The 13,045-nt window shown below is 40.3% G+C and overlaps 1 pseudogene; it reads right to left on the bottom strand.

Annotated features, from left to right (window-relative positions):
• Positions 1-980: 980 nt before the first annotated feature.
• On the bottom strand, positions 981-1,610 carry LOC149213942 (sucrose synthase 4 pseudogene; annotated as a pseudogene).
• Between the last annotated feature and the right edge of the window lie 11,435 nt (positions 1,611-13,045).

The following is a 13,045-nucleotide window of genomic DNA, read 5'->3' as shown; positions in this document are numbered from 1 at the left end:
CTGCCTGTCTTTATTGAATAATCATGAATCTAATGACATGCCAAAACTAGCTTACAAGGAGCAAAAACCGAGCTACAACATGACTAACCAAATTGACTAACTAGCTATCCCCAAATTGACTAACTAGCTACACAAAATGACTACCCACTAGCTAACCAAAATGAGGCCCCAAGCCTTCTTATTTATACAATTTGAGGACCCAACAGTCCTCCTAAAAGTTAGGGACTTGGCTGCCCAAGACTTGTAGTTAACAGCAGTCCAACTTGACTTGCTTGGCTGCCCTTGAGCTGATTGATTCGGTGGCCCTTGAACTCCGAGCTGATGGTGGAGAATTCGAGGTAAGGGCCCATAAATGAGGGGGACACCTTCCTACAAATCCTCTAGCTTGTTCTCCCACGAATTTGGCTGCCAAGTGCTCATTAAGACCTTCAAATTTGTCTCCAAGTTGACCAAAAAGGCTACACAAAGCACCCATTAGACTTGTTGGCATAATGACTAACCAAATTCACTCTATTAACATAAAAATAATCAAAAACATGCAATAAACAAATGAGAATGGTGGACTAAGCCAAATTAGGAGGTTGAATGAGCCCAAATAATTGTACATTTTTGGGGCTCATCATCACCCCCCTACTGAAAGTGTTGCTCATCCTCTGAGCAACCAATATCTCTCCTCATCTTTGATGGCCCTGGTGGCTTCCTTGGCTAATCATCTCGGCCGATTTCTCCTTTGGCTTCCTTCTTTCAAACTTCCTGTAGAACCAGTTTGCTGGCTTCCTGTAGAAACAGTCTCTGTCTTCCTGTAGAAACAGTCCTCTGTCTTCCTGTAGAAACAGTCTTCAATGTTTTTGCCTGCTTGACTGAAGATGCCTTCTCATTGACCTGTGCTGTGGTTGCCTTGGGTGTGTCCCTACTTGTTTGGCCTTTTTCAGTCTTCTCTGCTCGTGCTTGCAACCGCTTCTCCCTTGGCATTTGTGTTTTTACTTAACCCACAGCTTTGGCTTCAGCAGCTTGTCCTCTTTCTTGCTTTTCCTTCTTGCTTTTTCTGTGGTTTTTCCTGTGATGTTTTTCACTCTATCGAGTCTTGCCATAGAAAAGATAATGGGCTTTTTACGGTCATTAAAAATACACATGTGTTCAGCTGCCTGTTCCGGATTGAACAAGAGTTCCTCAATTGAACCATGTAAAGCAGTAAGATGGTGCTGCTTCTCTATATAAGGGAAATAAATCTGCATGTCTGCTCCAGGAGAAACAATGTTGAATCTGGGATCAAAAACATCAATTCCATGAACCACACGATAAAGACTAGGAAGGGTGAAAGCAGTGTGGCTCTCATACTGTCCCACAGTATCCTTGCTTCCAGCAATGTGCTAGTGATAATAAAATCTGCATGATTCATTGCAATTAGCTCTGCAGTAATTGGCAAGAGAAATGGTATTTTCCTTCATATTGTTTCACTATATGTCTGAATATGGGTATTTGGTCTTCTCCAAAGCATGGGCTATGTTGCACTGAGTGATTTCTTGTCTATGTGAAATCAGAGATGCAACCAAATTTCCATCATTGTAATTGCCAATGATCAAATCAGGTTGACCTTTTAGCTCTGCCATTACTTCATTTAATACACCCTCTGAAAATATTTCCGAGTAAGGCCACACACCAAATCGAGAAACCCATTTCTGCAGAGCTCATTTTGCTGTTGTAAAGGGTACCCGGAGTATCCTTGAATGTTGTGTTCCACGAATTCTTTCAATTCATTGATTGCATGTTGTACCATAGGCCTCAGGAATCAACCGAGTCACCACAATAATTTCAGGTTTGATCTCCAATCCTTGATGTTTTATCTTTAGCAACATTTCATTCTTCAATGCATGGGAAAACAAGTCCACCACCTCAGCTATTTTCACCTTTCTTCAAGCCCCAAACTTGATGAAGAGAAACTCAGGCTTCTCTGCTCTGCTGCAATTTCCTGTAGAAGACCCCACCCGTTTCCTGTAGAAAACGCCTGTAGAGTGCGACAGGCGGGAATTTTTTTAAGGAACTGAAGAGATCTCGAGAATAAAAGGCAGAAATCGGTAGAGCACCATTGTTTAACTGATCTGGATGGTGGACATGCGCTTCAGTTGATCGCAGTTGAAGGAGTGGTGAGAGTTTCAGCCGAGCGTCCCTTGAATTACTGCGTGACTTGTGGTGAGGTGAAAAAAACATGCGCGGTGGCTTTTTCAAACTGAAGTGATGTTATGAACTGTTGTTGTTAACTATTTGCTCTCTGCTTGTATTCAATTCCATTAGTTGCACTAGAGTTTAGAATATCCCCAACTGACTGTGTTTTGTTTTTGAACTTCACGTGAATGGTTGATCCATGCATGCGTGATTTTTGCCTTGCTGAGTGTAATTGGACATGGCTCCCTTCTTGGCTGAACCCACTCATCTCATTCATTCATGCATTGCTTTAGATTAGATCTACGCAAACAGAGGAACAAGGTTAAGTCACGTACCTTGAAGTTGAATGGCTGCCGTGAGTTGTTGTGGGCTGTCATTGCTGCATGCATTTGATTTTATAGTTGCATGATGGCTTGGTTGCTGATTCATGGCTGGTTTTCTTGTGCAGGTGTCCTCTAGCCAGATGCATGCAACAAGAGTTCATTTCCACGTTCAGATCTGCATCCTGAAACTGCTGCCATTGAATTTTCACAGGCCCAGAACTTCTTTTGGCCATTTCTCCCAAACGGCAAACCGGATTGAGCTGAAACTCGGTGGGCATGTTCCTACCATCATGATGCATCTCCCATAGCAAATTCGTGATCAGTGGATACACGGATTTCGAGAAAATTAGAAAATGGCTGAAGATTTCAGAGCTCGATTTCTCGAAAACCGTGCATCGGAATTGGCTGAAACTGCTTGGCTAGGCTACTATCACCCACGTGCATCTCCCCACGAAACAGGTTTTGAAACGGATGCACGGTTACGGAGAAAATGCAAAACTGGCTGATGGTGATGGAGGCTGATTTCTTGGAAACCGTGCACCGGAATTGCATGAAACTGCTCAGGCATGTTGTCATCGACCTTGTACAATCCCCCATAAAACAGTTTGTCAAATGGATGCATGGTTCTCAAGTTATGGAAAAAACAAATTCTGCTCTATGTGTTTTTGGCTTCAAGGCATTTTGCATGTGTTTGCATGGTATGACAAAATGAATTTTGGCTATGATGCAGGTATGGAGATGATGGAGGAGGAGTTGGAAGATTGCATGAGGGCTTCTGCACCCTTGAGAAAGCTACCATGCTCGCCAAACCACTTTTTGAAATGCATGCCTAGTTTCCCACAATTTCTACAGGAAGTTCCTGTAGAAGCACAATGAGAAGCACAAGGAGGTGGAAAAATGATGGAGAAAGGCAAAGGATGGACACACAAGTGCTTGTAGGCCTAATCAACAGATTCCCACCATCAGATTCACTTTTGAAATTGGATTTGGCTCGTCCAAAGGTTCTACAGGATGTTTCCTGTAGAAATACAGAGCTTTCCTGTAGAAGGCACAAGAAAGTTCCTTTGACCTTGATTTGAGTGCTCCTCCTGTCATGAAACATCCTTCTGGAAACCTGCAATGTCATTGCTGCAACATGAAATTATTCAATGGAGATTAGCTTTATTTATTTTTATTTTTTTCTCTTTTTTTTTTTTTTCAAAAACAACTAGGGCGCCTCATGGAGGTTTTCACCTTAATTGCCTGCCTTGGGCGCCCTCCAAAGGAGGTTTTCACCCAAAGATCTTATTCCATTTTTATTTCCTTTTTTCCCAACCCATTGACCGCCTCATGGAGGTTTTCAATCAATGAGCCAATCTAAGGCGCCTCCGAGGGGGTTTTCACCTTAGATTTTTATTTTTCTCTTTTTTTCATTTTTTCATTTCTTTACTTTTTTTCTTTCTTTTTTTTCATCATTTTTTCTACCCTACCCTACTTGAAAAACAAAATAATTTTCAAGTATAAGAATACTTCCAATGGAGCCATGTGCACATCGAGATTAGAGACAAAATGATGTGAAGGCTCGAAATGCATGCTTGGACAGGTACCCAGATCTCAGAGACCAAATGATCTGACTTTGGAAGTACAAAACATAGCTGAGGAGGAGAGTACTGCTGCAACTTAGTGACTGTCTGAAACCATGTCTCAATATAGCTTTGATATCCTTGGTCCTTTTTCTGATCTGGATCATTCTTCATGTCACCTTCTATCATGACTTTCTAATCTTCCTCCTTTTGCTGATCTTTCTCTTGAGTACATGGAGGATTTGATGGTAACCATGAGGAGGCTTTCTCGATCTCTAATTCTGATCTCTTTTCTTCATCAAGTGCAGCCCTTGGTTCTTTGATCTCCTCTTTTGAATCTTCTTTTGCTGGATGTGATCCTTCCATGCTTTCAAGATGATCTCTTTTTTGCATTACGTTTCCTGAGCTTTGGTGAACATCATTGAGCTCACGAGGAACCATTTGCACATGTTGTGCCTCAGATTTGCAATGGGGTTGAGCTGCTCCATTGCATGGCTTTGGAAATGGAGGTACGGGTAGCTAAGTGGAGGTGTGAAATTGAGATGGAGATGGATGGCATTGTGGTTGGGTAGGCATTTGGGGTTGCCTTGGTGGAGGAGGAGGCGATGGTTGTGGATGAGCAGGTGGTGGAGGAAAATGAGCAGGATGAGAGTTGTACTGGGGCCTCCACCCCTGATAAGGTGCATTCCACTGAGGCTGTGGCTGAGCATAAGAGTGAAATGAATGAGCAACTGGTTGGGCATAATATGGATCTGTGAAGGAACAAGGAGGATATGACCAAGGAGGAGGTGTAGACCAGGAAGGATGAGCAGGGGGACCCCAAGAAGGCCTGAAGGTGGCTTGGTAAGGGTCATAATAGGTCTCGGGTGTCCCTTGTAGTTCCTGTTGGTAGGGTATGGGTCCATGGGGCCTCCTTTGGTTCATATAACAGAGTGGTTTAGTGGCTCCTTTGGCTCTTTGATATGTAGCTTTGATTCTGGGCAAGGAAGGGCACTGATCTGTAGGATGGTATTCTTCACAGATGAAACACACTTCTAGAGAGTGCATTGGACATTCGTTCCAAGGATGCTTTCTAGTGCACCTAGGACAAAAAATGGCCAAAGCCCTCTTAGCTTCTTCTTGCTTCTTTTGGATCCGCAAGGTATCCAGTTGCATGGCAAGAAACTGCCTCATATCACTCTTGAAACCTTTGATCTGATTTTCAAATTCATCTTTGGACAAGGGACTGCTCCAATCATTTCTGCTTGTAGCCATTTGCTTCAGAGGAGTGTTTCTTTCTTCTTCTCCCCTAGAGGTTCTTCAGATATGTCTTGATGTCCACCCAGGGGTTCTTTCATCATAGCCATCGAAGAAGAACGTTGGCTGTGTGAAGCAGTGGGGGGGGTTGTGCAATCATTTTCTAACTTATCTCTACTCCTACAAAGCATGAAATGAAATCTTTTTGGTGTTTTTTCTTTTTTCTACTTCTACTTGCAAAACTGAAAGAGATTGAACTGCAACTAACTATCTTGCTGAAATGAAAATGCGGAATTGGAATGAAAGCAGGAAAGGACTAATCTATTTTGCTCAAATGAAATTGCAGGAATGGAAAGGCTAGTCTACGCTTGCAAAATTGAAATACTAATCTACACTTGTAGAATTGAAATACTAATCTACGCTTGCAAAATTGAAATTGCGGAATTGAAAGGCTAATCTAGGAAAGCAGGAAATACTAATCTATGAAAGCAGGAAATGCTAATATATGAAAGCAGGAAATGTTAATCTATGAAAGCAGGAAATGCTAATCTACTTTTTCATAAATGAAATTGCATAAGGGAAATGAAATAAACTACTTAGCAGAAAGTTGTAGTAGAAAATAGAAGAATAGCAACAATCACTAATACTCTGCCGCTTCCCCGGCAACGACGCCAAAAAGATGGTGAGCTCCAGTATTGTAGCAATAATGCTACAACTCCTGGGGCTTCCTGTCTCTTAATTTTATCAACCCGGTAGTTCGTACAAACTTGGAAGCGACGGTGCTATATGCACAAGTACTAGCTCTTGTCGCAGCTGTCACTTGGTCAGCTGGCACAAGTCCGCTAGGGCTCAAGCCAACTTCTATAGGCTCTCAGAAGAAGCTTGCTAAATGATGGACGAAAGCTAGCTCAAAGAAAACTAATCTACTTGGCGAAAATGAACTGAAAGCAAATCAAAGCATAGAAACCCTAGGAAACCCTAATTTGACTAGTCTAACCTCTATGATGCAAAAATGTAAATGAAACTTCTACCAATGATGCCATTACCTCTAGTAAGTGCAAATGCATGAATCTAAGCTACTTGCATCTGAAAAGACATGTTTTTGTATTTTTTTTCTTAAGTGAATGGAGTGATTGTGATTTTGTTCTTATTAGGGTTTGGTTGTGCAGAGGTGGTGCAAGGAGGAAGGAAAGCTTGGGAAAGATTGGGGAGGCTAGGAGAGGTCCCCAGGGATCCTTAGCATCAGTCCATAGAGGTTCCTCACATTCAAAGGCTCAGCAACCGAGTGAGAGGCCTCCTACAGGATGTCTGCAGGGGATTCTACAGGAAACTCAGGGATTTCTACAGGATGTGTTGTAAGTGGAAGTTTTGGGTGATGGTGAAGGGATGGAATGGTTTGGGTGGATAGGTAAGGTGGAGATGAGACTTGTGATGACTCAGGGGCAGAGAAATAGGACAGAGAATGAGTGCACGAAGTGATTGGTGGATAGAAGGATGGGATCAACAAAAGGACAAAAGGATGAAGCTACGTGGTAATGAAAGAGTTGGAAGGTGAACCAATGAACAACAGTATAAAGCGTGTAGAGGAATGTGCATGAAGCTGTGATGAAGGTGTATGGTGCAAGAGTGAAGTGCATGGAAAGATCTATCATAAATGAGACTATGTTGCAGCATGTATAAAGTGAAGAACTGTGTATTTTTGTGGTTGGTATAGGCTGCACTCCAACCTCCAAACAGAGATGGCAGTGGAGACTTCCTCAACCTTTTTCCTTGGAGCTCCAATGTATTATCAACCTGCTAGTCTAACTAAACAACCGAAAGCAATTCAACCATAAGCTAAACTCATTCAATCTCATAAAAACTAACTCAGCAAACCTGTAATTTCGAATTGCATGGTAAAGCAATGAACTAAAGTGCTGAAACAAAAAGAAATTAACATTACAAAACAGAGGAGGTCTATTGCTCTCTTAAAAACTCAGAATTGGATCAAAAGCTGCCTGTCTTTATTGAATAATCATGAATCTAATGACATGCCAAAACTGGCTTACAAGGAGCAAAAACCAAGCTACAACATGACTAACCAAATTGACTAACTAGCTATCCCCAAATTGACTAACTAGCTACACAAAATGACTACCCACTAGCTAACCAAAATGAGGCCCCAAGCCTTCTTATTTATACAATTTGAGGACCCAACAGTCCTCCTAAAAGTTAGGGACTTGGCTGCCCAAGACTTGTAGTTAACAGCAGTCCAACTTGACTTGCTTGGCTGCCCTTGAGCTGATTGATTCAGTGGCCCTTGAACTCCGAGCTGATGGTGGAGAATTCGAGGTAAGGGCCCATAAATGAGGGGGACACCTTCCTACAAATCCTCTAGCTTGTTCTCCCACGAATTTGGCTGCCAAGTGCTCATTAAGACCTTCAAATTTGTCTCCAAGTTGACCAAAAAGGCTACACAAAGCACCCATTAGACTTGTTGGCATAATGACTAACCAAATTCACTCTATTAACATAAAAATAATCAAAAACATGCAATAAACAAATGAGAATGGTGGACTAAGCCAAATTAGGAGGTTGAATGAGCCCAAATAACTGTATATTTTTGGGGCTCATCACTAGTCAGATCTCAAGCTGACTCATCCCCTCTCCAAACATCTATATATGGATCTCTCCTCCATGAGATCTAGAGGCTGGAATTTTGTTATTGCAAAGAATTGCTGTTGGTTTGAGACTGGAATCATTGGGTGCTTAATGCTTTGAAGGAAGGTGAAGATAGGAATTTCATTTGCTGGGAAGGAGATGCTGGATTGGAGCCCTCTGGGTTGTATCTCTTCCTGAACCTTGTTATTCATCAATAAAGCTATCTTGGTTTCTCCTATATACTGATGTATCTTTGATGTATGATTGCATTAGTATGTTTAGTTTATTTCTAATCCTGAACTAGATATGAATATGAATCTATGTCTTTGTGTAGTGTTCTCCTCTTGTGATCTTGCAGGAACCTGTTGAAGTTGGGCGAGCGAGAAGGCAAGTAGCTGGGAACTCTCAAAGAGAAGAGAAACCGGATCGAGGGACAAACGGAAGACACCGGTTAGTCCATCCATCTCTCTTCATTCTTAATTCATAAAGGAAGAATACTAGAATAGCTGTTTCTGTTTGTTGCTAAGGCACTGTCACACCTTAGGTGGATAGGATCGTCCTGCATAGGCATTTTTCCCCACAACAGTACAACCAAACCCTAACCCCAATAATAAAGCTGTGCAAGTTATTGATATTCAAAACCAGCCTATACTTCCTTTTTTCCCTACACAGTGTAATGATATTCATTTACGATATGGGAAAATAGTCGAACCTATTATTGATGATCTTACCTCTTCTGATTCTGATAAATAAGAGATAGAGAAAAATGATTCACGTAAGGAGGTACAACCATCCTCTAATAAGGGTGTTGAAATAGCAGAACCACCATTCCCTGAGTGTTTGGCTTTGACTAAAACACCTGAGCCACCTGCTTTCAATCTTTTAGGGGAATTACAGAATCTTTATGTTAAAATTCCACTTTTACAAGCACTAAGAGATGTACAAATTTATGCCAGAACTATGAGAGATATTTGTGTTAAGAAACCAGGTAGGAAAGCTAAAGATCCCCTTACGGTTCATGTTAGTGGTGATATATCTGCCTTAATGTCCGGTAAAGCCCCTCCTGTTAAATATGGTGATCCAGGCCATCCTACTGTTATAGCACAAATTGGAAAAACAATCATTCCATGAGTTCTGGTAGATTTAGGTACTGCTATAAATATTATGACTCTTGAAAGTTCACAACTGTTACAGCTAAAGAATGTAATAAGAGAGACATCAACCATTCTAGAGTTAGCTGACCGTTCTACAATCAAACTAGAATGAGTCATTGAAGACCTAATCATCTCAGTTGAATCCTGGAATTACCCAGCTGACTTTGTGGTATTACAGACTAAAACAAAGTTGGGGGGACATCCTCTAATTCTGGGAAGGCCCTGGTTGGCCACAATCGATGCCTTTATCAGTTGTAGATTTGGTTCAATGACAATTTCTAATGGATATGAAACCAAACATCTTACTCTCTACCCTCACGCCACACCCATGATTAATAATGATAATTTTGTATGGTTGGACTATGATGATAATTATACTCAACCTATTTTGACTATCGGACAAGATCTAAGCCTGAAAGATACCACTGAGGATGAAGTAATTAATAATTTTATTTGTGAACCCTCCTCGGTGACTTCTGAAACACATAATCAGTTGAATGCCATTTTGAAATCTGATACCCAGGAAAAGCTTAAATCTGAAGATCTACCTCAAACATTAACTACCATCTCCTCTAAAAGCATAACAGTAGAAATTGAACCTGGCAAGACATTGAACATAAACCCCAACTTGACAGATGCTGAAACATAACAACTAATGAAGTTACTTCTTGAAAATAAGGAAGCATTTGCATGGGACTATACAGATATGAAGGGAATCTCTCCTGAATTATGTACTCATCGCATCTATATCAAGGAGGGTTGCCGACCAATCTGTCAACCCCAGTGACGAATGAATCCTAATTTAAGGGAAATTGTCAAAGAGGAACTTCAAAAATTTCTTAATGCAGGGTTTATATATCCCATATCTGACAGTGAATGGGTTTCTCCGTTGGTAATAGTCCCTAAGAAAAACGGGAAATGGAGAGTGTGTGTAGATTATAGAGCCTTAAATAAAGCCACTCAAAAGGATCACTTTCCCTTGTCATTCATTGATCAGGTGTTAGATAGCTTGTTAGGGAAGAAATTCTTCTCCTTTTTAGATGGGTTTAGTGGGTATAATCAAATCAAAATTGCACTCCAAGACCAAGCTAAGACCACTTTTACTAGTCCCTGGGGAACTTTTGCCTACAGAGTTCTCCCATTTGGACTATGTAATGCACCAGCAACCTTTCAAAGAGCAATTATAGGAATCTTCTCTGATATGCTTAATGACTCTATGGAGATCTTTATGGATGAATTTACCCCTTATAGTGTGTCTTTTGAGGATGCATTACAAAACCTTGAGAAATTACTTAAACGTTGTGTACAAGCTCACCTTTCCTTAAGTACTGAAAAATGTCATATGATGATGAATGAAGGAATTGTACTTGGACACTTTATTTCATTTCAAGAAATTCAGGTAGATCCATCCAAAATACAATTAATTAAGAATCTTCGTATTCCTAGAACACAAACTGATGTGAGAAGTTTTTTAGGACATGCAGGATACTACAGAAGATTTATCAAAAAAATTTCCAAAATAACTTCTCCTTTGTTTGTGTTACTTATGAAAAATGCTTAATTCAAGTGGACTAATCTTTGCCAGGAAGCATTTGTTGAACTCAAGCATCAGTTATCTACAGCTCCTATTTTAAGGGGACCTGATTGGACACTTCCCTTCCATATATCCTCTGATACTTTGGATACTGCAATTGGAGTTGTCTTGGGACAAGAGGACAACCATCTTCTTTATGCTATCTACTTCATTAGTAAGAATATGACTCCTGCTGAGCTTAATTACACAGTTACTGAAAAGGAATTTCTAGCAGTAATTTATGCCATTAATAAATTTCAACATTACATTACTGGTTACTCTACTTTTCTCCATACTGATCACTTGGCCATTAAGTATTTAATGAACAAATCTGTCACAAATGCTCGAGTCACTAGGTGGTTATTGTTATTACAAGAGTTTGATATTACAATTGTAGATCGACTAGGTAAAGAAAATGTAGTTGCTGATTTCCTTTCTCGGTTAAAAGCTGGTGATAATACTCCAGTAGATGATTCCTTTCCTGATGAATACTTATTTTCAATATATGCTCACTCACCTTGGTATGCAGACATTGCCAATTATCTGGTTGCAGGGAAGTTACCATCACACCTATCACATCGAGAGAAAAGAAAGATCATTCAACAAAGTGCTCGGTATAGCTAGATAAGTGGGTGTCTTTTCTACACAGGACTTGGTCATGAAATCTGCAGATGCATTGAAGAAGATGAGGTTTATGATATACTGAAAGCTTTTCATGATGGCCCTTGTGGAGGGCATTTTACTGATAAGAGAACGGCACATATAATTCTCAGGATGGGTTATTATTGGCCCTCACTCTTCAAGGATGCAAAGAAATATGTTTGGGCTTGTGATAGCTGTTAGAGAATGGGGCAACCTAATCATAGAGATGAAATGCCATTGAATCCCCAGGTAATACTTGAACCATTTGAAAGATGGGCCTTAGACTTTGTAGGGCCCATTAATCCCCCATCCAATCAAAGAGTTTACATATTGGTTTGCATATATTATATGACTAAATGTGTGGAGGCTAAATCACTCCTTAGAGCTAATGAAGAATCTGTTTTAGCTTTTCTATTTGAAGAAATCTTTGTTAGATTTGGAGTGCCTAGAGAGCTAGTTACAGATGGAGGACCTCCTTTCAATTCTCATGGTTTTAAAACCACCCTTCAAAAATATCATATTCATCATAGAATGACTACACCATACCACCCCCAAGCCAATGGATAGGTGGAGAGTACAAACAAAGTTATAGAAGCCATTCTAACAAAAACAGTGAAGGAAAACAGGAAGGATTGGTCTCAAAGGCTCCCTGAAGCACTATGGGCTTACAGAACTACCTGGAGAAATACTACAGGATTTTCTCCCTATGAATTGGTTTATGGTAAAAGTGTTGTTTTTCCTGTGGAATTTGAAATTAAAACCTTAAGAACTGCTTTAGCTGTTAACCTTGATTTGACTGATGCACAGATAGCCAGGTTGCAGCAGCTTCAGGAATTGGATGAAAAGAGGTTAGATGCCTCAAACAACTATGATCCAACAACAAAGAATAAAGTGGCATGATAAAATCATCAAGTATAAGTAGTTCCAAAAAGGTAATTAGGCTTTATTGTATGATTCTCGATTTGAAAATTTTCAAGGGAAACTACGTACAAGATGGCTAGGACCTTACGAAATAGATACTGTTTTTCCCAATGGAACAGTAAGGCTCCTAACAATTGATGACTCTAGAACACCGTTATTAGTAAATGGTCATCGGCTCCGTCTGTACCAGCGACCCATTTCCAAAGAGGATTTTAAGGCCACTTGCATGGCAGATTCACATTATCTCTTTTTGGGGGAGCCTTCTGCCCCTCATTGCATTTAATTTCTGCATTGTATTTTTAGCATTAGATTAGATTTCTTAACTAATAATCCCTGTCAAGGGTTGGCATGTTACAATTGATTATTTTGCAGATTCTAGGAAAGGCTTATTGGAAAGGACAATCCTACTACAAGTAGATCCAAGCTTCATCTTGTGAAGCATTGTTCATCTCATTTTAATCCATCCATAGTTTATTTCCCCATCCTCCAGTAACATTTCCATCATTAATTCCCCTCAATTCTTTTCCCCATTTTCCCATCACTCTTCAGCAACATTTTTCCCTATTTTTCCCATTGCTGAAACAACACTCTTCAGCAACATTTTCCCTATTTTTCCCATTCCTGGAATAGTACTCTTCAACAACATTTTCCCTATCTTTCCTGTTGCTGAAACACCACCCTTTACCCATCTTCCCGCTGCTAAAACACCATTTCTTTTCAAAGACATCACCATATAGCACTTTCCGTCATGAAAATCACTTTCCTCCATTATTTTTATGCTAATTTTGTCCTTTCACTGCCTTCTCCTATGATTATACAGACCTCTAATAT

Source organism: Pinus tabuliformis, chromosome 1_1 (assembly GCF_031772625.1).
Source record: "Pinus tabuliformis cultivar Carrire ecotype Pingquan chromosome 1_1, CPIR1, whole genome shotgun sequence".
NCBI classification, from domain to species: domain Eukaryota; kingdom Viridiplantae; phylum Streptophyta; class Pinopsida; order Pinales; family Pinaceae; genus Pinus; species Pinus tabuliformis.
Note: the sequence above shows the minus strand (reverse complement) of the source record. Positions and strands in the feature narration are given on the sequence as shown.